The sequence below is a fragment of the Chrysochloris asiatica genome, unplaced genomic scaffold (assembly GCF_000296735.1).
Source record: "Chrysochloris asiatica unplaced genomic scaffold, ChrAsi1.0 scaffold00001, whole genome shotgun sequence".
NCBI lineage: Eukaryota > Metazoa > Chordata > Mammalia > Afrosoricida > Chrysochloridae > Chrysochloris > Chrysochloris asiatica.
The window spans coordinates 7,288,344-7,293,899 of record NW_006408519.1 but is presented as its reverse complement, the minus strand read 5'-3'; the positions used below and the strand labels follow the sequence as shown (position 1 = coordinate 7,293,899).

Below are 5,556 nucleotides of genomic sequence, written 5' to 3'. Positions count from 1 at the left end.
CACAGTTACCCTGTGTAGGGTTTCTGAGGTTGCACATCTTTTTAGGAGAAGAGAGCTTCATCTTTCTCCCTCAGAGCAGCTGGTGGGCTCAAACTGCTGGCCTTGTGATTTGCATGTGATCCAAGATTTAGCACAGTGATTGGCATAGAGTTGGCACTGGGAATATAAATTGGTCTATGAATGGTTTCTTTGTGGGGGAAAAAACAAAAACAAAACAGGATTTGTTCAGGCAAATCCACATTTAAAAAACCATGATAATAAATTAAAAGATTAAGACTTTAGATAGCTGCATAGCCATTATAATGATTAATTAACACTTCCATAGACTGCAGTCTTCCTCCAACCCCATCATGGAAATGTATATTAGAAGTTGGGTTGAAAATGGAAACAAGTTTTATCTCAATCATCAATAAAGCTATACATTATTCATAAAGTTCAGTTTTGTATTTTCTAAAGACAAATTGGAGCTGTGATAAGCTGACATCAATACACAAAAATTTTTGGTGGTGGTATGGTGAAGTGAAAAGAGCAAATTCCAAAAGCAATATGGTAGAATGGAAAGAAAACAGGATCTGTAATCAAAGATCTGGACTCAACTTCAGGTTCTTCTGTCTTTAAGCAAAGTAATGATAAAAAACAGTTTAATTTTACTGATTAGTGTGGCACTGTAGGATAAGCACTGAATTGCAAGGTCAGTTTGAACCACAAGGTTGGTGGTTCAAACTCACCAGCTGCTTGAGTCGCTATGAGTTGGAACCAACTCAATGGCACTTAACAACAACATGTTTACAGAGCAATGGTTAAAATTTTTGCACAACAGCTTCCTACTATAAAGTTTCAATGCCCTAAAGTAATAGTGGTGAAATGTTTTGTTTCCCTTCCATGTACTTTTGAATTATTGTATGCACTCACTTTGAAACTACACAAATTTCCAATTTATTTCAGTTTTGCCTTGGACCTTCAAAGCCTTTCAACTGGAAAATCCTAAGAGTGGAAACACATTATGTAAATCCAAAGATTAGAGCTTCAAGGATTTGGAAGTGAAATTCTTGTAAATGTTCCACAGCTTTCTGTAGTAACTCACAGAGCTGAAATTTAATTTCATTGCCTTTGATGAAGTGATCTGTACCATGCAGTTGCCACATCGATTGCATTCTGTTTATTCGTTTTAGGAAGAAGGAATCAGAATAAAGAAGACTATTTTAAGACTTTAGGCTTCTATCCAATATTGCTGATTAAAAAGATATCTATTTTTAAGAGGCCCTATTATACAGTTTCCGTATAAAGCATATGTTCTAACTGATTAAAATTTAGTTTTACTTATGCATGACATAAGGCAACTCTAAGTTTAATCAAGATACCTATTGCAGATAATGAAAATCTGGCCCAAACCCCATGGTTCATAGTTAAAATGCCAGGGTAGCACAACAATCCCCCATTTTAATCTCCCCAAATGAGGATGAGGAAAGAAGCTACAGAAAATTACTCATTTACATATTAATTTAGAACCCTGATGGAAAACATAACTCTAGTTAATCCATTATTTTTAAATCTCTTTAAATTAACTCATCCCTAGTGTGGCACTGTAGGGTCACCACTGGACTGCAAACCACAAGGTCGTCAGTTCAAACCCACCAGCTGCTCCTCAGGGTCACTATACAGGGTCACTATTAGTTGGAACCAACTAAAGGGTACTTACAACATTGATAAATATTTTTAAAATCCTCAGGTCATCCTAAATATTTCGAATGAAGATGGAATTGTGTGGTGTTTCAAATGCAAGGTTACATTATTGATTATTTTGTTGAGTGAAAAAATTTCTTTTGGAAACTGCCCCATTAGATTCTAATTAGCTCCCCTAGACAGGGCAAAGATGTCAGCTTGAGGACTAAGGTGAGCCTGACCCAAGCCATGGTATTTTCAATAGCCTCATATGGATGCGAAGCTGGACAGTGAATAAGGAAGATCATAGAAGAATTGATGCCTTTGAATTGTGGTATTGGAGGAGAATACTAAAAGAACCAATAGATCTGTTTTGGAAGAAGTGCAGCCAGAGTGCTCCTTGGAGGCCAGGATGGCTAAGCTTCATCTCTCATACTTTGGACATATTGTCCAGAGGGTACAGTCACTGGAAAAGGATGTCATGCTGGGTAAGATGGAGGGTCAGAGAAAAAGATGAAGACGCCCAACGAGATGGATTGGCCAGGTGGCATCAAGTGTGGCAGCGGTAATGAGGTTGGCCCAGGATCGGACATTGTTTTGTTCTGCTGTGCATGGGGTCGCTATGAGTTGGTTCCAACCCGATGGCACCTGACAACAACAACAACAGACAGGGCATACCTACCTTCTCCTGCAAGTGTGCTATAGTTTTCTTGCTTTCAGATGACAGTTGCTTACCATGAAGGTTACATAGGTTTCCATTAGAACAAAGCTGGATTTTAGACTTCTTTCCAAGATAAACATTATACAATCTTTTAAAAATGCATTAAAAAAATCATTCTGCTTCTTCCCCAAAAGAACTCTATAAAACTTACACTTTACCCCATATGTTCATGCCTTTTCTTATTCTTGAGGAGGAAATGATCGTTCCTTTGTTGAAGTTGGTTTCTCCATATTTTCTCAGAATCTAATTGTATACTCTCTGTATGTTGTTGTTGTTATTGTTAAGAGCCATTGAATTGGTTCTGACTCATAGCAGCCTGCACAGGTTTTCCCAAGGAGTAGCTGATGAGTTGGAACTGCTGACTTTGCAATTCAAACTGACCTTGAGGTTGACTGCTTGTTCTTTGGTGCCACACCAGGACTCCTTTTACTAGCTGTTGTTTTTGTTAAGTTCTGTCAAGTCGGTTCTGACCCATAGCGACCCTGCACAGGGTTTCCAAGGCTGTACATCTTTACGGGAACAGAAAGCTTCATCTTTCTCCCTCAGAACTGCTGGTAGTTTCAAACTGCTAACCTGAGGTTAGCCGCCAAAGTAGTTTATTGTTTTGTTTTGACTTCCTAGCAGAAACAGTCCTGGTCAAAACAAAGCTTATGGAAGAGATCTAGTATGCTATTTGGGAGCTGTCTGGAACATCCAAAAGAATATTCTTTTGCTTTCTCAGGATCTACAAGTGAATTCACAGAGGCTATGACTAGCCTTTGGATTTTGTTTCCATACCTGTTTTAGGTCACTAAGGACCTCTTTCTTCCACCTGTACTTGAGTTTGAAGTTTGTAGCTTCTCTTATCAATGACAAACGAGCAGAAGATTTTGGCTGATGGTTTGGATACCATTGGATAGCTTGTAGGAAGACCTCAATGGCACTATCAGTATCTTCCTCATGGTTGTACATGGTCATTAATACAAACACCATGCCTGGTTTATGTTTTAACTCCTCTATGCTTCTCAATGGAGTCCTGGCATGGCACTGTGGGTTAAGGTGCTGGACTTTAAAGTTGGTTTGAACCGCAAGGTTGGCAGTTCAAGCTCACCAGCTGCTCCTTGGAAACGCTATACAGGGTCACTATGGGTCAGAACTAACTTGATGACACTTAAAAACATCAACACTTCTCAATATTAGACATGATTTGGAAATAGCACCTAGAATTTTTCATTTGTGCCATGGTCAGCTTAAATTTAGCTGCATTTTCTGGATGCTGATCTGACAATTCCTGAAGCAGCTCTATTGCTTTAATGTGTTGCTTTTCATGGCAGAGCTGAGCAGCTTGGATTAACACAGGCAGGAGAAACTCTAGACTTTGGGGCTGTAAACTAGAGATATTTTGCAGCATTGTTCTGCCTGGTTTGTGTACATAGCAAGTAAAGCCTTGTTAAATTCTATATAACCTGTACTTGGGGTTTTAAGGAACTAATTGTGAAACAGATTCAGGCATCAGGGATCCCATTGCAGACTGATAGTGTGTTCTGCTGAGATGTCCCCACGGCACAGCACAGGAATCCAGAGAAGAACATGGGAATGTAATGGCCAGTCAGGTCCCAAAGAAAGACACTGAGGAGCCTGGGCCATTCATCACAGTCCTTACAAGAGGAGAAATCACTCTTCTTCCTTCAGGTGGGGAGAACCAAAGCACTCTTCTATCTTTAGAAAGGAGGGAAGGTTTTTGGTTCTTGTTTTAAAATTTTATACATAAAGGAAAAAAACGTATGAAAGGAAGAGATGTTTCCTCCTATATGACCTGCTCAGGACTTTCAGGTTACTTGCTCTCCAACCTGGTTATGAATCTTTCTCTCTCTGCTAAGCCAATCCCACCAACATTCAACTAGGTTCTAGCATCTCCTGGGTTGACGCAGTGGTTTTATCACAGCAAGGACTGTAAGGCAGCACAAAGTCTGGCCGTGTTTTGTTTTGTTGTTCTTAGGGTTGCTATGAGTTGAAGCCAACTAGATAGGACCTAACAACTAATACCTTCCACACCTTCAAGTCAATTTCTCTCTTAGGTCACTGTTCCATTTCTCTTCCCTCCTTCACAATACACTATTTCATCTCCCATTCACTGCTAAACCCACTCTAATGCTGCTTTGTATTCACCAATTTCTCTAAACAACTCATTCAGGTTTTCAACAATGGCATCGTTGTCATCATTAAGTGCTGTTGAGTTAATTCCGACCCTTAGCAACGCTGCATAGGGTTTCCAAGGAGCAGCTGATGAACTTGAACTGCCAACCTTGCAGTTCAAACAGCTTTGCAGTCTGGCGCATTAACGCACAGTGCCACACAATGGCATGGAGGTGGTTAAATGCAAAGGTTATCTTTTGATTTTCATTTTTATCATCCTTTCAGCTGCAGATATTTTTGGGGAGAGGATAACACAGCAGTGGGGAGCATGGATTGGGGAGTTTGAATTCCTAGGTCCAAAAATTGGCTTCTTATTAAGTGATCTTTGGCAAATTACTCAATCTCTACAGTTTCCTCATTTGTTAAATGGGTTTAATAACAATACTTGTCAAAAAGTGTTATTAAAAGGACTATATAACATCTTCCATATAAAGCATCCAGCAAGATATGCCAATATATACAAATATTTAATTTTTTTTTTAACTGCCCCCTTTATCTCAAAATAGTCTACTTTATTAGGTTTCCTGAGGTACAACATTTTCCCTATTTCCTACCACTTTTCCTTACTTGCCCTCCTTTTGCTATTCAACCTCTAGATTTTGGCATTTGGAACTGGGGTCTAAAGAAATGGACCTCTCTCACGTGTTTTCACTGTCTTCCTCAATGATTTAATTCATTTCCCTCAGGTTTAAATAGCTACTTGCTGACAATTTCCATGTTTATACCTCTAGACCAAACATTCTCTGGAGTTGCAAATTTGAATAAATTTAACTTCATAAAAACCTGAGGACAATGTCATTCATATTTATTTTGCAGTGGTGGTGGTGGTGGTGGTGGTGGTGGTGGCTATGTGCCATGGTGAAGTCAGTTCCGACTCATAGCGACCCTGTACAGGGTTTCTGAGGCTGTAAATCTTTACGGCAGTAGAAAGCCTCATCTTTCTCCTGCGGAACCGCTGGTTGTTTTGAACTGTTAACTGTGAGGTTAACAGCCCAACT

General features: G+C 39.5%; 1 pseudogene; it reads right to left on the bottom strand.

The window, feature by feature from the left end:
* The window catches only part of LOC102816508, an 81,449-nt pseudogene extending 78,094 nt beyond the window's left edge, over window positions 1-3,355 (bottom strand).
* Window positions 3,356-5,556: the final 2,201 nt, after the last annotated feature.